The sequence below is a fragment of the Habropoda laboriosa genome, unplaced genomic scaffold, assembly GCF_001263275.1.
Source record: "Habropoda laboriosa isolate 0110345459 unplaced genomic scaffold, ASM126327v1 scaffold597, whole genome shotgun sequence".
NCBI classification, from domain to species: domain Eukaryota; kingdom Metazoa; phylum Arthropoda; class Insecta; order Hymenoptera; family Apidae; genus Habropoda; species Habropoda laboriosa.
In genome coordinates this window covers 8,341-29,940 of record NW_017100768.1, presented here as the reverse complement: position 1 = coordinate 29,940, position 21,600 = coordinate 8,341, and positions in this window count along the sequence as shown.

Below are 21,600 nucleotides of genomic sequence, written 5' to 3'. Positions count from 1 at the left end.
TTTGCACCCCTCCTCGATGCTTTTTTCTGTGATTATGCTTAATTATTATGCGACGAGTTAGGAATGATACACTTTGCGGTGGAAATAGTCGAGTTAGTCCGCGTTCATTTGACTACTGTCGGCCAGTTCAGCGCGATGTTAGGTATAAAATACTAAGTTTCGGTATAATATTTCTGGGATCAGAAATATAAATAGATGTTCATGAACAAAATATAAGAATAACTATAATACATTTGACTTTGACACATGCTTCTTTGATTCTATCGAATCCTCGTCCCTTTGTCCCTTCACTCCCATGCATCCAGATCCTTATCCCAGGTACCGTTTTGACCACTACCTGCGCGTTTTCCACTTTCCCACCGAATTCCTGTCTTATCTCCGGCAGACCTTCAAGCTGATGCACTCTACCCATTTTTGTACCGAATCCTTAAGTTCATTACCTAACCATTGTGCCTGCATTCTTCTTTCTAACCATCGAACCCTCAATCCTAACGAGTCCTGATCATTATCCTTACACATTCCTGGTCCTTACCTAACGGACGCACTCCTAAATTCAGGAGAATAATAAAGGCAGCCTCGAAAAAGGGAAAAAGTCAGTCGACATTGAATTACCACGCAGGTTAGACCACATTGTAAAGACAACTGTTAACAAATAAAGAAACCTCGTAAAATCCAAACCGTCTCAAGTGATTCAACGACAATTCACGCCTCTCGACTTTTCTAAACACACTGTCTTCAGCCCTCGCACGCCGTACTTTATAGCCAGGCCCTTCGTAAGCCTCTTGTCAGAATTACGATACTACATATTAGTGGTTTGTTATCATTTCTAATTTATCATTTATCGTTATATGATATTTGAGGGGAAAAATTCTTATGCCGAGTCTGACTCGACATAGAATCGCAAAGAGTTGATATTTTAAATGGGGGAAGACGAGTTAACTCGTTGGTTCGTCGATAGTTGGAATCTAATAGTTTATTTGTCGAAGGGTTGTTTAGTTTTAATTGGACAATTTTGTCTGGGTTAAGTAGATAGAAAATATTAGGTGTAGAAATGAATTCTTTCCAATTTTTGAGTGCAATCAAAGTTATAAAAACAGATCAAGAATCGAAATAATTTCCATTATCGTTGACGAACTTTTGTGATTTTTCTGGCAACGTGTGAACACCATCGCGAGAAGAAAAGTGGAACAATTATATAGAAACCGACGACAGAAAAATATTGACTGACCCAACGGGAATCGAACAAGCCGAGGCTTTGCGCGCTACGCCAACCACTCCCTCTGTATTGTCCCTTCGAGGTTTCCTATTTGGGTATGGAGGCCCCGATACTACACTCGGCCATCCTGCACTGACATTCGCCCTCGAAATGTCCTCAGTGCAACACAACTCAACTCAACACTTTCGGGTACACTCCCCCACACAGTGGCACTCTCAGCCGAAACTCTGTTTCTCAACTCTTTTTGGGAGACGTGCAAAACCCTCTCATCACATGTTTTCATCTCACAGCGCCTGGCTTCGTGCAGCCGTAGATGCCTCCATCCCGGCTGAGCCCCCATTTGTAGGAACCTAGGGAAAAATATTTGAGGGACCCAACGGGAATCGAACCCTTTGCGCGCTACGCCAACCACTCCCTCTGTATTGTCCCTTCGAGGTTTCCTATTTGGGCATGGAGGCCCCGATACTACAATTAGTTCGGTTTTTAATTACAAATTAGAGAGATTTAATTTCTGTTCGAGAAGTGAACTGAGAATTTTCTAATTTAGAGTGATCCGAAATTAGAGGTGAATAGCGTTGGATTGATTTGCAGTTCTGAACCACCGAAATATGTATACTACTAAAAAATGTACATACACCGAGTACATCTGTTCTGCTGCAGCGACAATCGGAAAAGAAGCTGGAAAATTTCGCCAGTCTGAAAAGTAATTTCGCTTCCGTTCAAACTTTAAGGAGGTTGCTCCAATTTCCCGGGACTCATTGAGTGCGAGACCGTTTCGAATATATACGAGCTTCGTAAAAGGAGCATACGTTACCGAGAAATTTTTCCCTGTCTAAAAAATACTTCCCAACACCTTATCGAAGGGTGCCAGTATACCTCACGTTTTACCGAAGACTGTATTCTGTTGCTTAAAATGAATTTCACTTGTGGAAACTGACACAAATTGCTGCAGATTAAATAATTCATTATCGTATATGTGATGCAATTATTTTAACGTTGTAATATAAATAATTAAAGTGATCGTTTAGGGTTTGCTTCACATAACAAGTTCAACTTTAACCCTCTGTAACTCGACTTTTCTCCGTTCACGAGAAGAAAAGCGACGGTTGATTGCAATTTTACATTTTGGTGTGAGAAGCCAGAATAAGTATAAAAAATAATTATTACAGAAAGATGCAGTGATTATAAATTTGTAAATTGTAATTATCATAGAAATGTAATCTTACGCTCATGATAATGTAAGAGCACAGCAATACAGTGGAAATAAATAAATAAATGTAAATGTAACTTGCAAGTCACACGACGTCTTAGAGATGTGCCCATTTTACGTCCATTTTTGGTCTGAACTTCGCAAGTCCTGATCTGGACGTTTTGAAGACGTATGAATCGGTTTTAAAACGTTTCTAAATCCAGCGAATAGTTGCTCGCAGCGCTACCGTTGTTCAGACATCTTTAGGCTCCTATTCGACGTCTTTAACCTTTTAACTGTGTTCCCTTTGAATCTCTCTAGTTTATAATTCAAAATGAGTAAGAATTGTAATTACTGTACACTTCAAAATGACTAATCCCTCGGTAAATTAATTATTCCGTTCTAAGTATTGACTAACCAATCGCGAGTTAACTCGTCTTACACAGTTAAGACCTTAAGGTGTTCCCAAGAAGTCTATATGCTCTCAGCGTCTATATGATCCACCGCTTTATAAGGCACGTCGAGTATTTTTTCACCGCTCCGTACAGTCTGAGGTTATTCGGTGCACGGCGATAAGCGGAGAATTGGACAGGCTTGATGCCACAGGAGTTCTACTGCAACGAGGTCCGCATTAGCGCGTCGCGTACCGTCGGATCGCAACTTAAGCGTGTAAACGCAGCTGCTTTGTATTTGCGGGCTGGTCTCGTTGAGTCGGTCGATTATATCACGGCTGGTGGAAATCCCGAGCATTCTTGGTGAACACCATCTGTCGCCAGCCCGACTCCGGGTCCTCGATGCTCCATGGTGCGCGAGAAGTTACAGCCCTCCCTCAAAACGGATTGTCGTTTGGTATCTCTGTTCCCCTACGTACATTAACACCACTTAACTATCCATACCCGGCGATAACTACGCGTGCTCCTTATCTGCCTTCGATTTGCACCGGCAAACTTCCAAGGAGAATCTCTGCCTGCTTCGGACGTGATCTGCTGATGCATCTCGTATTTATCACAAAGTAGGTAAGTTCTAGGTTTCAGTAGTTCTACCGGGTGTAAGAATAAGTTGACGATTACGTCGCCGCATACGAAATGGCGGTATTCGCATGCTGGCAGATTCCATTTTGTTTTTATAAATTCGAATCATGGTGATTGTCATATGAAAAAGTGAAACCTACGGTGTACTGTTTTAAACGCAACGCTTGTTTCGCTGACAAAGCTAGGTTAAGGTTACGTACCGACCATAGCTTTATTTCAAGTTCTGTTACTCTCGCATCTACTCTCTCTTCCTCTACGCTCACTTCACACTTTCCATCGGTGATACCACACTCACTCGCCGTGTTTATGCCGCTACAGTTATATTAAAAGTAGAAAATGGATTCTAATCAGATTTGGTGCAGTAGAGGCACTATGAAATGTTAATACATACTGTGAAAAGAACAACACAACGTTGGTTTAAGCGTTTAGATGATTTTGTAACAGGAAGGATATTCAACAATGAGCCACTGTTAAGAATGCATTTGTGGAATTTCTTACCAATATTCAGATTTCTATAATAATAGACTGAAATCATTTATAATTCGTTGGCAAAAATGTGTCGAATCTGCTAGAATTTCTTTTGATAAATAAAGTTTAGTTTTGACTACGTTATTGAGGTTTAATCCTTTCGCGACTAGCGCCGGCTATATCCGGCATCCACCGCCTCAACAACTCAAAGTGAAGATTTATTTTAAAATACAGAACAAGGCCTCAACAACATTTCCTTCATCCGATACACCCTTAAGCCCTCTGCTGTTCCAACGAAATCCTCTAAGATTTGAAAAAACGTGAGACACTCTTAATGCGTATAGTGTCACTAACGGCACGACGACCCGTTCGTTAGTGGCGTACCAATGGCTAGTTCCGCCGTCGCGAAAGGGTTAAAGTTTCGTTAACGAATCCGCCATTTCATATGCAACGACCTAATATTCTGTCACTCTGTGTAGTCAGTCACATACATCCTCGTCCATAAGTCATGGGACACCTACTAATTTCAGCTTTACGTCTAAATTAACACTGTTAAACACATGTTATGGTTTACAGGCGAAAGGGTTAAAGTTTCGTTAACGAATCCGCCATTTCATATGCAACGACCTAATATTCTGTCGCTCTGCGTAGTCAGTCACATACATCCTCGTCCATAAGTCATGGGACACCTACTAATTTGAGCTTTATGTCTAAATTAACACTGTTAAACACACGTTATGATTTAGAGATTACTTGCACCGAATATAGTTCTTTTATGTTAAAATATATTGAAAATTGTATATACAGAATTTTGAATTTTTTCGTCGATGTACGCTTTTTGTTTCGCGATCACAGCTTGAACTAATTTTTTTAAGTTTCTTTAAAGTTTCTTCCTGGATTTCCCTCAATGTGTCCACAGATCTTTTTCTCACGTTGGACAGTGTTTGCGAATTGTACTTCTCTTTATTTCATCCCACAATTTTTGCTGTTCAACCTTATTTTAAATATTAATTATAATAAAATACGAAACTTGGTTGGTAGGTGGCGTGCTTGCAGAACATGTGTTGGGATACTGGCGATAAAAATTAATTATAATAAAATACGAAACTTGGTTGGTAGGTGGCGTGCTTGCAGAACATGTGTTGGGATACTGGCGATAAAAATTAATTATAATAAAATACGAAACTTGGTTGGTAGGTGGCGTGCTTGCAGAACATGTGTTGGGATACTGGCGATAAAAATTAATTATAAAAAAATCCCAGCCATATCGATAAAAATATATTCCTTAAATGTTCTACGGTTCACGTCGAAACAAGTAACTAAATCTGTAAAACGGTAAGGTGTCCCAACTTCGACCTGAAATTCACATCGGTGCAGGGAGACAAAGGTTTTTCACAGGTTCCTTCAGATACCTCTTCGTGAGAAACAAAGTTACTTGTAACGACAAATACAAAGTAGCATAATTTCCTGTGCACGTTGGAAGCATACGTTGAATCGTCCTTTTGCAACAGATACTCAAACATAGTTCCAGTTTCGAATTTAACGAACTTCACTCTATCACCTTTCCACGTTACAACTTGCCAATCTAATTTGTCCAATGCGATACACGTCACAGAGCTTCCATCGCGAACTACTGTGAATTGGACTCGCGAATACCTGAATAGTTTAATTTACCCCGAACTCGCAAATTTCGATCGAAATGAAGAAAATATTTGAACAAAAGAGACTGAAATGTAATAAAATTTCCAAGAATGAAATATCATTTTCTTAACAATTGCTTTCGTACGCGGTCTCGCCTAATTATTTACGCAAACATCGACAGTCGATTACCGCGAAACTTCGAAGAACAGCGATCGCTGGTGGAATTGAAAACAGGCTAATGAAATCGGACACGGTCGGTAAAGCAGCGAAGAAGGCACTAAATTCTCTCGTCGCGAACACGAGAACGAGAAGGATGTTATTCAAAACTCGGTACAATCGAGAGGGACCAAGTTTCCATCTTTTATCTTCTAAATAGTATACGATTGACCGTAGAAAGTTTGCAGTCCGATTCGTCGTGTTATAGTAGATCGATGAAATTGTAGATTAACGGCGGCTGTTAAACGAAGCGTTTATCGTATTAAGCTTGTGATCCGTTTTTTAACTGGGATTCTGCATAATGAGACCGTTTATCGTACACATCGCGATTATTTAATGAATCGAATGAATTGCTCAATTAAAGTGCATTTAATTATTTCGGAGAAAGACAATAATATTGTTGGGAAATGTTTCCAACCTGCGATTATAATCGCTGGCTTCTATTTTCATTTACCGTTCTCTGTATCCTGCGATTTATAAATAGCTCGTTATTAATTTTCTGTCGAACGAGGCGCTTCAAAATTTGAATAAACGATCGGTTGTGAATTTTCGCGGAAATGTTAAGTACGACATTTTGAAAAACATGAGAAACTCTACGCAATATTACTGTATAGGGTGTGTCAGGGATATCACAGGTACAAGTTTGTTTTTTTCAGTATTTTAGGTTATGTTAATCGATTAATGTAGCACTGAGTTTATTACAGATAGAATCTTGAAACAGCTTTGTCCTAATTAAGGAAAACTTTTGTAAGAATAAAACTATTTGAAAAATCACCTATTTCTTTGTCAATTTCCTTCCAAAAAGCATTTCAGGACGTTACCCATAAAGCTGTTGAGACGTCGATGATATTAGACGAAGAAATAAATTCTTTCCGACTTTTGGGTACAATGAAAGTTTCGTTAAAAAAAAAAAATGAAAACAGATCACTCGTCGAAATAATTTTCAGGATTATCGATCACGTATTGCCATTTTTCTGGCGACTTGCGAATACTTGGGTGAGTGGTAAGTGCTTGGAACGAGAGCGCGAGAGTACCAGGTGACTGCCGAAAAGTTCGGATGACTTTTGAGAATGTCCGCGAAAAGTGAAAGAGCTAGAGAAATAGAGAATGAGTAAACGAAAGAATAAAATAGGGTGAATGAGACACGGGCGAGGCATTGAGAGTGAAAATATCGTAAAACGGAGTCGTTGAGAATTATAGAGTATCGTGTAAGGCGCTGTGCGACGCGCCTAGGCAACGACCGCGGGACCCAAGCCGCAGGGGGCCCTAGACAAGGATGAGCGCAGGCTGCACCCCCACCCCAAGGCTTGCACGGTCCCAACGGCCGAGGAAACGTATAAAAACGGGGAAAAGGGCAGTGGCCCACGCAATATCGCAAATAGTCACCGACCGTTTTTATTAGTCTGCACAAGCGAGAGTCAGTGTTTAATTGATCGATCGATTAAAAAATGTGGGAGCGAAAGTGAGAGCGAGGGTGAAGGAGAGAGAGAGAGGGCCGCATTGGCTGTGTGTGATCCGCGACTTGTAGCGCGATAGTTTCACGGGCAACCCGGCTGATCACTCGGTTTGCCAATAGGTCACTAGGTCGAATCGTGTCACGTATGTGTGCGTGCGTGGACAAACGAAGACTGGACATTTGAGGAACAATCAACAAGGAGAGTTGGAAACGGACGAGGCGAGAAAACAAGCGGCGAAGGGGAGAGCGGTGAGGATCTCTAGTGTAGCACATGAACAATCAATCTCTCAATAAATTAAATAAAGTTGTTCGTTTATGTGCTGACTCAACACCACCACTCAATCTTCATACTACAAAAATAATTGGTCAAAATCAAATTGGTCAAGGTACTTAAAGGAGTGAACACCCAGACGCACTCGTACGAATATAGCGTTAATCTAGAATTATCTCAGCTGACAAACCGTTGTTATTATTAAATTTCGTGTACCGTCTGCCTACCAGCAAACATTCCCGTAACACGGATACAGTTTCCATTTACGAGCTCTGTTCGGCGAATGAAAAAGGAAAAAGGGGAAATCAATGGCCGGAAGTTGGTTGGACCGCACAGGTGGTTAGGGTACGGGCCGGAAATAGGCGAAACTTGCTATTTGTCCGGACGCCGGAACTATGTTAAACTTATTACGATGCAACGTAAACGGTAAGTACGCAGACACCGGGGCCATTCACGTGTTGCACGATATACTAAATTGTTTGGGAACTCGTGTAACGTAACATTTGCATAACAACGTTAAGCTTATTAAGCCAGCGGCGGAGTATCATCGGTCTATCGGAATCGAACACTTAACGAGGCTTCAACTTTGCCTATGCTCGTTCTGGCTCGTTCGTCTATGGCTAGACGTTCCAGACAATGCTTCCGGTTTACAAGGGAATTTGCGTGATCGTAATTTATCGGGTCCGCGAGACCGATCGATCCGCTCCATCTGGATAAAACGGTTTAGCCGAACGAGTGGCTTATCGTAAACAATAACTATATTCGTTAGTTGAGCAACGTGCTTGCACCGGAGATTCATCGATTACCGCAACTTGCCCCACGCTTCTGTCCTCTACCGGTTTCGTTTCACGTCACCACGACGTTTCGACGTAATCTCAATTCGATTTGCAGATCTGGTACTTGAAAGTGGCCAAATTTGTTGGACCTTATTTACCGTGTGCACGGACGAAGTGAAATTTCTGAACTGTCGTATCCTCAAATATTGTCTTGCTTAACACGTTTGACTGCCACCTTTCAGTTATCAGTGATCTGAAATGCCTCAAATATTTAACCCTTTTTGTACTCCAAGCATTTGTTGATAGAATTAATCAGCAACTCCAGTATACTATTGTAGAAACCGACGGAAAAATATTTGAGGGACCCAACGGGAATCGAACCCGGGACCTTAGGCTTAGCAAGCCGAGTCTTTGCGCGCTACGCCAACCACGTTTTTTGTTTATGAATTTATTTATTTCTATTTCTCATTTTAATTTCCATTGTTTCAATAATATAGAAAATCCTGAATTTTACTTTTTGAAGTTCTCCAAAGTAATTACGCGTGTCTCTATAATGGCGCCATTGGAGTGCAAAGGGTTAGAATAATTAAGTATCGTCAACTAAAAAATTTCTAGCTTTTGAATTAAAAAAAAATAATAATAAAGAAAGTATAATACTGTATTATGCTTAGAATAACGAGAATTCTCTTGTGGCCTCCTGAGAGCAATACGCAAATTTGGTGTGGCAGTCAACGTGTTAATCTTAATTTTATTCTTAGCCGTAGCTGTATCTGTAGCTACTTACCCACAAATTTTCATCATTACCCACTCCTACGTAGTCGTAACCCAAAGTTCATTTTCCTCGAACCCTTAAATACCCCTATTTTTCCATCCTCAAGTCAGTCTCCGTTTTCTCTAATAAAGTTCTGCTTTCTACTCAACGTCGACCCTTAATTGCTTGAAATTAAGCGTTACCACAATATCTGCCCTCGATTTCGAGGAATTCAGACACAAAACACTGAATAATCTCGCATTCTCCTGAAATCCTCACTACAGCGTACTGTTAAATACTCGAAAAATATCACTACTGTTTCCTTTCGCATTCTCAGACCCTCTGGAACGTCAGTACGTGACTTATTTAGTCAAAAACACGAGGATTAGCTCTATCATAAATAACGCCCTTCCCAAAAAATCAAACTCTCCGAAACTACCGCTTCCACCCTCTCAACGACCAATCAAACCTCCGACACCCTTGCAATACAAACCACGAATAGTAACTTTTATCGAAGTAATATCAACCGTTACATCAAGCATTTTCCACCAGAAAAAAGTTGCTGTTTAACAATTTCACCCGATTGTGAATTGTACACAACCGAACCCGCTACTTCCACAAACGTGTCTACCGATACACTTGGTATATCCATTTGAAAAGTATAACGTCGAAGAGCGTGAGTCTAATGTTCGTTAAAGCCAAACCGAAATTACTTCCTTAAAAGCTACTTCTGCTTCTATACTAGAAAATGGTGGTAATAAGAGAGCTGCTTTCAGCGTGGAACTTTTATTCCAGAACATATAAAAGCGGTTGTTCGAATGAAGCGTACAATACATCCACTTGGCCAAGTCGATCCAATAAATTCCGCGCTGCAAATAAAAGCAAATATTTTCTCCTTTCTTTTTGCCAGGGCGCAAAGATTCGATGATACGTAGAATTTTCAAAAATTCTTCCAGCACAATTTATCGGGCCCTATAAATTCTATCCCCGTGGCCCGTCCTACGATAAAATCCGCCCCGACGACACCGCCGTACGAGTACCTATATACATGGTGACCTCGCAAAATGTAGTACAAGTGACACGGTATGATTTTTCACCGAGAGAGAAACGTATAGGAAATGAAGAGGAAAATTCGTTGTAAAATGTGATACAAATTTTCTTCGTGAATTTCGATTTACTTTTTCGAGAATGTTAGGCAAGGGTAAAATATGAAAGGTCGACGGGAAGCCACGGACGCAGCGTGTGCGGTTGGGCAAGACCGATTTTATGACAGGGCTTTGTGACAATAACCCGAGCTGGGTTATTCGGGAACGTCGGTAGAGGCTCCGAAAAATCGAACATTCGTTCCACAAAACGCAAATCTTTATTTTTCGAACAGGTGACTCTTCAGGTGAACTTGAGAGGTGCAAGTTTTCAGCCTTTATTGCACGTCTCTGCTTAAGAGAATGATACGCGACGTTTCTTTTCTTTTTTTTTTTATATTAGTTTTGCCTTGGTAAAAGTTGTGCCTATTGGCTCAGGGCCAATTTACCAACTTATTCTCCATGTTATTATCTACTATGATGTTTTGGATTAACATTTGTTAACTGCATAAGTAATTATAGCGAAAAATTTGCAAAAAATCTCTACTTAACAAAATGATGCGCGGCGAGAAAATCTTTGGCTATGTATAATGTAAGGGGTGGTTAAAATTCGTAGGAGAGGGAGGTCTGTGCCAGGGTTCGAGGATGAGTCAAGCATCAGAGTTCAAGGGTGAGCAAGGATCAGGGCTCACGGCACAAAAAAGTATGATTCGGTGGCAAACAAGATAGAAAAAGGAATGTGATGCATTTAAGGGCGAAAGTCTATCGAAATCGACGTTATCGTTATCTAGGAAATATGGTGAAGGGATGGAGGAAAGAGATAGGGAGGATAGGCGGGAAAGGAAAGGGACCTCCAGTGGACTCATTCATTCGTTAACATTTCCTTAAAAATATACATGACAGTAATCTTATTGCACTATATCTTGTACCAACTTACTTCCAGACTTGTTCTAGAAGGAACTGGAAGGACTGTGGTCAGAAATTATATATATACAAACGGGAGCCTAAATGAGGACTAGCGAGAATTCGTGGTTAGAGTCCTGTCCCTCTGGTGGCAGAGCATAGAAGGGTCCCTACGGTATTTATCCTAACAGTACGGTAGATCAAACGCTAAGCGAGACAATAAGAATTGTAAGTTAAAAGGCACGGTGTATATCTCTTGGAACACTCAAACCTCTTGCCTGTTAGTAAGACATTTTACGAGGCATACCGTATGCATCTGCGAGATGAAATTTTTTGCTCGGATACACCAAGAATGGTGGCGCGACAGCTTTAATTTAGAAACGGCTGGAAAATTTAACGGTCGGTCGGAGGCGAGGAAAGTTTGGGATAGTCGAGTCACGGACGGTGGATACGCTGTCCCTTTCTTAGATAAGAGCGTTAACAGGCTGGCGAGTTGTGATCCCCGATCTTGGCGAGTTGCTTCTCCCCGCCTAAGCCAACAGTAGTTAGTCTCAGGAAGACCGTCTGCTAATTCCTCGTCAGTGGCCGCGGCGAAACTTTTCTCCTGCCACTCTCCGCGTTAATGCCCTTTATTGTTGTCGTCGTGCTGTTCGTAAACTACCTTAAACCGAACGCGCGCCTTACCAGATTCTTTCACAAATTACCTAAACAGGATTCCTCCTGGTTTACGCGCTCGTTATTGTCTCGATACGATCCTTACAAATCTCTCTCTCTCTCTCTCTGATGAATTTATTATTTGTTGGAATCCGGGTAGAAAAGTGGACACCGATTATACTTGTACTTCACGAAGAGAAGAGAACGTTGGTTTTTGCTGCGACGCGTATTAGACCGACCGCTCTTAACTGTACTATACTTTGTTCAGTTTAAGAATAACCTCGCTCTCGGACCGATTTTCGTCCGTTCTGCGCATAGACAGAGAGCGTAGCAGAGGGTAAGACGGAGAAAGGCGTAGGCGGTGAAGTGGGGGTTTGGACGTTCTAGCCCTGCCTTAGACACGTCCCATGCGTGAAACGAGGTTATTCTTAAATTGAACAGAGTATAGCTTGCTTTCTATAGTAATGCTTTCAGGTGTACTTATAAGGAAGGGATTTGGGGGAGAAGGTGAACTTGGTTCTGGTGACGAATTGCTGGACAGGACTTTGAAGGGACAGTCGGCGAGTCGATGAGTAACTTGTTTTCGACGTTACATCTTTAGAATGATTTCCTAACTCAATGTCAATAAACGGTTGGTTATTCAACATATTGTACGGTTTCTTAGTCAGCGATAAACTCAAACCGAATTTCTTGCAGTAGTTCGCAAATCTAGTGCACAAGGTTGGTGTCACTGGAAGATTTTATCTACTTTGTTGGTCACTAAAGTCCATTGAAAAATCTGATTGTCTCTGACTTGTCAAAAAATGAAGCAGTCAAACTCATAGTTTGAAGATAGACAAACTTACGACTATCGCTTATTTCCGTCTATGTCAAACTTTTCTGCAAATAAGCCCTTTAACACTAACCGTACCACGCCCCGGTCAAATGACCGGTTTTAAAATTTCGATTTAAAACCATGCACCCGTTTTTCCCCCGTATTTTGTTAAAAATAAAAGTATGTAATTTTTTTTTTATTATTATCTAAAGGCTATTTTCTGCGTTGTTCCCTATATTAAATTGACAATCACCTGTATTCCTTTCGGAAGAATTATGATTATTTCGTAACCGGCCATTTGACCGGATATGGTATACATAAAGTGTCGGTACGGTTAGTGTAGATCGAAACAGCAGTTAACTCATTTGCAAGTGAGACTGAGTATTCTAATATCAACGGAATGTATATTACAGAACGTTGGAAACAAGTTACAGAAACAAGCGGTGATTGCTTCGTTAAATGAAGTTACGTTTCCAGAAAATTCAGATTATCATTTTCGTTATTTCCGGTACAGTGCTGTGGTTAAAATTAGCGCGGTTAAGTTGCGCTGCCAATTGCCTCGCGCAAGACGCGAGAGTAGCGTTAAAATGGGGCGTTTTATCGAAACGAAGCTGTGCGAAAAAAAGAAATTGTTAATAAGACGAAAGGAAAGAGTTAACCTCCGCGAGAAAGAAAGAGAGTTCGCAGCGGAATATACGGTTACGGGAAGCTACGTTTCCTGAAAATGTACGCGAAGAAGAGCCGGTGGAAGAGAAGTATGAAATATCCTTTATGGTTAAACGAGGTCATCGCAAAGTAACGAACACCACCGGTTTAAGGAATTATTAAACAGATAGCCTACTTTTCCTACACGTACAACGCAACAAGAATTATCGTGACGTTCAGCCACCACAAAACTATGCCGTTATAAATATAGCAAGACCGGCGCAGCTATCTAATAAAGTCGTAGTTTTGCCCAGCGTGGTATATCAAACGGCGAACCAACTAACTTTGCCAAATTTTCCATCGGTATCAAAGATGCTGCAGTAATAACTCTGATATATCGAGCTACTAGATCTTTCCAATGCCACTTTTGCTGCATTTTCGAAGTTTTGTAGAATACGGTGTATACGCTGAGATGTCACCGAACATGCTCCCTTAACGCATCGATGACTGTTAGCGATGGGAAGAGCGAATCTTTTCTCAACTGCTGATCACGAGATACGCTAATTCGCCTTTCCGATTTAGGATCGGCTGAACGCGTCGGCAGCGAATGCGCGCCGATCTAATGCGCATATGAATATTGCAACGCTACGATCGCTTTCAGAATATTGGAACGATAGAAATTCGGTGATTGGTCTTAGGATATTTGCAAGAGGATAGGGAAAGGGTAGAAGTGGGGATGGAAGGTCGAGGTGGCTAGAGTTTTGGAAAATCCGAGAAGGAGAGGAAATCGAACATCGGAGACGACGGAAGAGACTAGGTTGCTAATCAGAGGATAGGTATAATGGGTGGTAAAAAATGTGTTGCGCTGCCGTTCGGTGCAAGTTTTACGGTCAGGGCCGTTTTATGATTTTTTTGGGAACCGTTGTTTCGTACGGGACAATATCCTCAATTTACGTTTACGTTTGAATTTAACCTCGTTGCCAATGTGTGCATGCGATGCACTATAATAAATAAATTGAGTAAAAATTCGTTTTCTCCGGAAATACATAAACGTTACATTGATCGATACATTTGGACAGCTTACGTTTGATTTCCGTATTCACGGACTTGGCGGTAAAGGAAAAATCGAGGTTACTCGAGTATCCTTTGAACGCGACAATGATCGATAACCACGAAAAGTGTATTTTTCGTAATGTTCGCGAAATATTCCTGCGACGAAACCTGTCCACGGCGAGAACTCCGCAGCGAACAACTATTTTATCCGCGCAGAAAATCATTCGATCGATGATTCAAATAGCACACAGCATTACCGGGTCGTCTCGTTCATCTTTTATCTCGCGCATGCATTATTCGCCGTTGTTCCGTCCGCGATTTTCAATCGAACCGATGAAAACGCCGTTACACGTATCGTCCACGTCGTTGGATTGTTCATTTACATGAGTTTTGAATACAGCACGCGGACAATGCTCGGACAAAAAGATGAGTCACGCTCGGTTTGAATAGCGACAGTTGTCTTTTGACAACGCTTCCCCCTTTATGCAGAATAATGCGACCGTAAAATAAACACGGCTTTATATCGTTACAATGCGGCAAATTCACGCGGCAATTGACATTTTCATAAATTTATCACGCCTCCCTCCGGTTTCTGAGAAATTCACGTAACGTCGAACGTGCAAATTTCGTATTTCGTGATTTTTCTTTTCTTCGACGTGCAAACCAATTCGAACGGATTTCAAGAATGCTGTATTGATTAAAGTACACTGTCAACGGGAACATGGTAGAAATAAATGAAGTCCACTGTACAGTTAAAATATTCTCGCGGAAATTGAAATATGGCGTCGCGAAATCGACATCCTTGCGAAGCTTTTTAATTCGACTCGCCGGGGGTAAAGTAACCCTTTGCGGTGATTCTCTGTACGCAAATTGAAATTTCAGTTTGTGGTGAACGAGGCGAGGCTCGTTCGATACTCCGTAGACACTTTCAACAATAAATGGCTTCTGAGGTATTGGTCAACAAATGGACGAGATAAAAGTAAAGCAAGTGTAAGAAAATACGTTGAAAAGAGAGGGGAAAAGTGGATAACTTTCACCGATGATGAACTTTTTATTTAGAAATAATGGTCTGGAGATCGACACTCTATTTTCCGCCAAAAACGACCGTTGACCTAGTCCTTTACAATTTTCCCCTTTTCTTAACAATCTCGAGTGTCCGCGCTCGCTTTCTCCTCGGGTTCCGCGCGACGTTAACCCTTTCACTGCATTGACGCTTTGAAAATTTTCTCGCACCGCGCTTTTGCCGACTTTTGGCACACTTCCACCTCAATTCGATCCTTGAATTTTCCTTAAAATTCAATCCTTCGAGTACTCTCGCTTTAATTTAACAATAGAAATTTTTAAAATGTTTAAACGCCAAAACGAAAGATACTGCCGATAATGTCCGCAGCGAAAGAGTTCACCTTCTCGAAAATCCAGCGGTTCCAATTTTCTTACACAAGACGATGAAAAATATCCTTTTCATTCTACAAAAAATCCTATTTTAACAATTCTAAAGTATTAAAAACCAGAGTGCAAGAACGCGATAAAAGAAGAAGGTTCGCAGAAACACCGATTCTTTAGCTATCTAACCAAACCTAACCATTCTCGTATACTTTTCAGAGCAAGGACGTTACAGGAAGATTCGAATGGTGTAAAACACAGTAGAATAGGAGTGGAAGTAACCTCACGGCTCGGTGGTTCCGGCCGAAATTCAATTTTCCGTCCCGGTTACGGAAAGAACGCGTCTAAACCCGGCAGATATGAAAGCAACGCGGTCGCGTTCCGATCGAAGCGATATCAGAAACGTGTTATCGAAATCACGATAGCGGGCGAGGTGGTGTACACGAGCGGGGCTTATTATGCGGTGAAAATGCGGTGAACGGTAACAATAGGTGACAAGGTAGATCGAGGCACCAAGTTACCGCGGTAATACCGCGACATTCATCGGTTGGTTTCCGCGGTGATCGTCTTCCAAGTGTCTGGAATCGCGAAAGGCCTACCGATTTCCGATACAACGTTCGCGCGAACGTTTATTCGCTGTTCCTACCTAACCGAAGCGATAAAATTGCCGGAGATGTTAACCTCGAAACGGTTTAACCTGGATACCATTACCGAAACTTTGGCCAGTTTCACGGTGAGAATGCTGCATGGACGAGCAGATTTCCCTGTTTTTCATTATTTTCGTTATTCGTCCAAGTATGCACTCGTGATAATTATTATTATCAATAGAAGCAACTCGGTGCAATTTCAGACGTTAATGCGCGGCTTAAAAGTTCCACCGATGCGTCGTCGAAGTTTCGGCCTTGCTTTGACCTCAACGAGCAGGTATAAAAAGGAAACACGTGCAATTCAAAAATGAATGCTTTTTGTAACGAGATATATTCTTTTCAACGGATTTCCCTCTTCTAATTAGCGCTTTTATATTATTCTAAAACGTTCGTTACGAGACACCTTTTACCCCGGCGAAGTTCTATCGATGCTCTTTGGCCGGAGTACTTGGTACGTTCACCTGGGGGACGACGTACACCTAGGTGGAGCCGAAAATCGATTTTCCCAAAATGTTTCTCTCGTGGAATATTCCTACGAATTTGCGCGTTGAAATTTATGAAAACGGCGAAACTGTAACGTTTTCGGTCATTTTGCTCGAAAAGCTGCAGAGTAGCTTTTGGGATTCGTTACTGAAATACGCAAGGGTGTTAAATCCGAGTGACCCCTTTTGAACGATGGAAACGTGCGTTTCCAAGACGTGCTCGTATTTATAAACAAAAGGTCACGTAGATAAATGTATTTTTGAACCCCCGTATGTTAGCTGGATAACACGGTAAACTAACTTCTTGTTGGATTATTACTAATAATAATGTGTGAGAAAATCCGTCCCGAAGACGGTGAAGCGAGCACCTTGCAGCCAGGCCCAGCGTGCTCGGTGGGGACGACTCCGCCCCTTTGGGTCTCTCCCTGGGCCTGTTCGCGTGGGAGTGGACAGGCATCGGCAGGACGACGCGTTCTCACACTTCCCGAGACCCCCAATGTACATTTTTGCAAGCGACGTTCGATTAACGTAGACACAGATTCTGAGTGGAATATATTGTTGCGGTTTAATTAATTTTACGCCCACCCTACTCCGACTTAGAGTACTTTCTGACAAATGCGTCAGCTAGTAAGCAAAAATGAATTGTGTTATGTATGAGAAACACTAAATAATAAAAATAATATAATAGACCAGATGTGATCGGACCCATAGGCCTGCAACTGTTTACACCTAAGGGGGCCTGGGTAAAAGGCTGATGCAGTCCTGATCCCTTTTTCTCAAGTGGACAACAGACTTTCTGTCGTGCCCTTACGAGTTTTTCACTCTCACTTCGGCTGCGATTTTCAAAGCGTTTGTAAGAGCATTCGAGGGCGCAGTCGAGACGGCCCGGATGTTTAGAGTACCAGGAGTAGGCGATGTCGGGCCCGAGGACTGCGACGCCACGAACATCGGCAACCAACCCTCGAGGCCCTTGGCGACGCACATTTGGCGGGAAAAAGGGGCTTCCTAGTCGGAAAGCCAGTCTTGGTTACAAAGTCGAACGGTGACGACCTAAGCAAGCTAACCCACACCATAGCCAATAAATCCATTGCGCATACGCGTCAATTTATTGTTCCGCGCCCATGAAAATAAAATACGTTTAAGAGAATTCGCAGTGAACACCATTTATTTAACCCATTAATCCAATACTTCTAATCTGTAAAATATTCTGTTCACGTCCGAGAAGATTAACCAAAGTGCCTTCTGTGACCTTTCTTTTCTTATACCTTAAAAAACAAAGGATGTGTCATTTTCGAAGTTCCACGACGAGTGAACTCGTCCTGCGCGCAGGAGAAGCATTTTGCGATGAGGAGTTGACACAGTTAACTTCTTCGGGGACGATTTTCTTTAAAATTAGAAAATATCTATCTAATTTTTTATGTAGTTACATTTATATTCGCGTTAAATCGATAGCAATTAAACTACTTTCCTTAGGAGATTTCGGGAGATTGTGTTTTTCATAGTTTCTCTAAAGGTACACATATGTGTCACATAAGTGATAAGAAGTAAGTAATTTCCTTTTACAAACATCAGGTGTGCGAAATCCCACAATTCCCTAACCAGAAACTCGAAAAACCACGTCAATCTGAACAAAAATTTCCCAATTTCTAGCGACCTACTCCGGAACCAGGAAAGATCTCGAAATAACACCGAAACTCTCGCTAATCGCGACAACGATCAGAAAGGATAAGTCCCGAGCATTCGGAAGGCAGGATCTCGTTGAATACGAAATCCGGTAGCAGTATCGAGCCGCATTGACGGGGCAGAGAGGACGCGTGCTGGTAACAAGCGATCGCGCTATCGAATTTAACAGGCAACGAATACGACGTCGGTCATAATGGTCGAAGCGTCGATCATCGCAATAATAATACAAGCGATATCGACTGGCGGCGTTAGCGCTGGCATTGCTGGCAGCACAGTGGCGTCGAGCAACGGAGAGAGAGAGAGAGAGAGAGAGAAAGCGAGATAGAGAAGGATGGTAAGAGTTGACGCCGCTGGTGGTCGGGGGCTGATATCTGGCTAAGCGCGGGCGCAGTTGGATCGCGGTCTCCAGTACGGCAGCATTTCGCTCACCGCTCTCTTTACGCACCTCTCTCACTGTCTCTCCAGACCTCGTGTTCTCTCTCTCCTCCGTTTTCTCTTATCCTTTCTTCTTCTTCTTTTTTCGTCTTTTTCCTCTGCTCTCGCGTCTTCCCTCGGACACAACTCAGCCCGCACCCCCGAACTCCTTTTGACCGGCTACTTATCTGCCTATCCATCTTACCAATTCCCCCCTCTCTCTCCACTCGAGTTACCCCTTCCGATCCGTGCGGCTGTCTCCGTCTCTCCATTGCTCCAGCGTGGAGCACGTCGAGTAAGTTTCAGTCGGTTGGCCGGCGCTGCTCGCGGTATCGGCCATGCGTAACACACGCGCGACCAAACGTGTCCACGGGCGACGGAGTGTGCGTGCCGAATGACGAATGAGTGGCACTTAAGGAGAACGGATAGTGGACTCTGTGCGAGACGCCCACGACTCGGATGTCCTGTCGCAACAGCGCTCGTGTTCCATGCATAAGTACAGTCTGTCACGTGGATATTCCGAGGGATGCACCTCGTTTCCGAGTCGAGAATCGAGATGAAACTGGACTGTATCTAACCGACAGGAAGGTGGTTGGGAGAAAAGGACTGTAAGACCCGGTTCGAGCAACCGATTGTCGAAAGTTAGGTTATGTGTGAATAAGATTGTCCCATGACAGTGACCGAACGTTCTTTCCATTCATTTCTGGTGATGTTGCAGTGGTGCGAAAGTTTTCTATGCGAATAAAACTGTCGACAGAGGCGTTATTGGTTAAACGCTCGTTTGAATATCGATAGCGTGATGCCAATATCGATCAGAGGATACGCATATTTCGACTACGAAAGATTTCTACGCATTTTTCCACCCCCCGAAACAGTGTCCGTTTCAACGAATCTGGCCTGCGATCGTTTTGAAAATTTCCACCGCTATTCGTAGCTTCGTGTCACGGGACAGATTAATATTCCGGTCTCGCGACGGAGCTTAATCTACTCCCCTATTTACGGCTCGCCTTTTCACCGATCCGTTCCACTGCACGGCTTTCAGGGACGTGTGATGTTAAATGTCGCGAGAGTAACTAGCTCGCGGAGTGCTCGGATGAGGAAGTGAGCGTAAGAAACGCGCGAGATTAAACATAATGGTAATTGAAGCCTTTGCGAGGAGAACTGTTATCCTCGGACAGTGGACGTTGTGTGAAGTGCGAGAATGAACGTCTCGAGATTGACTTTTAACGAGACGATTGGGAAAAAATCGAGGGAAATGCAGAAGAAAAGAAGGGGACACGCGGCAACGTCGCGGATGCAATAGAGTCGCGCTTTATCGGCAACGAACAATCAACAACAGGCTGACAGGAGCTGGTTCAGGGACGAACGGTAGGTGGTTTTTTTTTTCGCCATGGTTGGGTAATATTGTAACAGAGCCGTGGTCCCTTTTCTCCGTGGAGTTCGTCGACCCAACCGTGACAACGTTGCCGGACGACGCGCGTTCGTTACATTTGCATTCACGTTTGCATAATTTCCAGTAAATTTTCCGACGAAAATTACTCTCCCTCCGGTGAAGTAGAATACCGGTCGACTGGTAATTGAAACGCCTTCTGGCTGTGCACGTTTTAAGGGGACTCCTTTCGTCTGCTTCTCTGACGTATTCGTGCTAATGAGAATTCTGTTGCGATTAATTACACGTGAGATGTACGTGTGTAGATATCAATTGTTCGATTAGTGTGTTAAAATCAATTCTAGAGAAATATAGCAGAAAACTGGAAATATTACGAATTTGCATTTTACGGTAAGATAATATTTACTAAACTGCACTTTTTTTTTTATGAGAATATTTTTGCTAAAATTTAAATATGAAAATGAAGTATCGTATTGTTTATCCGAAACCGTATGCAACTTGGTGAATACTAAGCCGGGTGGCGGGTTGCTCGCAGTCAGGAGCCTAAGTTCCACACATTTTAAGCTTCGTAACTAAAAAACCAAGTGAAATCGAGGATATGTTTATACGACAAAACATATTTCTTTCGTCTTCTTCTTCCGTACTCTGTTTGTTTCACCTACACTTTCGTTGAAAGTATTGGAAACACTTTCATATCGCCAACTTAGAGACGATCGTAAACAAATAATACACGTTCCAAGAAACTCCCCAGTTCTTTATCTTTGATCACAACTAGATGTTATGAAAGTTACGATGGAAAATTTAAGATCTACGTAACTTCTCTTCTTTCCTTTACCTGTTCTCAAGTTCTTTTATGCAAAAATGACTTCGAAATATCGTTTATATGGACTACCATATTTTTAACATAGAACATCTTTTACATCTTTTATGACGAAACCACACAAAAAGAAAAGAGAACAAAAGTAAGAAATTAAAAAAATTCAAGAATTCAAAATTCCAATTCACAATTTTTCCAAAGCTCGGTTCATCGTGTTCTCATCCATTCATTTATCGAACAATAGCAAAGATGCACGTGGGTCGATAAAAGAGAAAAAAAGACGCGTGAATCGATCGATAACGACGGAGAATTCGAATCAACAGGCCGTAATAAGTTCGAAGCTTAACCAACGTTGTTTATCTACCGCCCGTGAACAAATTAGATTCATGGAGTGTCGCAGCTCCGTGCGGGAATTTGCTCGAAATTTACGCAATACGAGAGCCGACCGGTAAAATTAATACCACCAGCATCGTATTGCTCGTGCTCCCGATTAAACGTACAAATTACACCCTACTCGTCATTTCTTGTAACCTAGAATCACAACAACGCACGATTCGTATCGCGATCGAATCATATTAAGGACACAAAAAAACAACATGTTTTTTATCAGAAAAATTC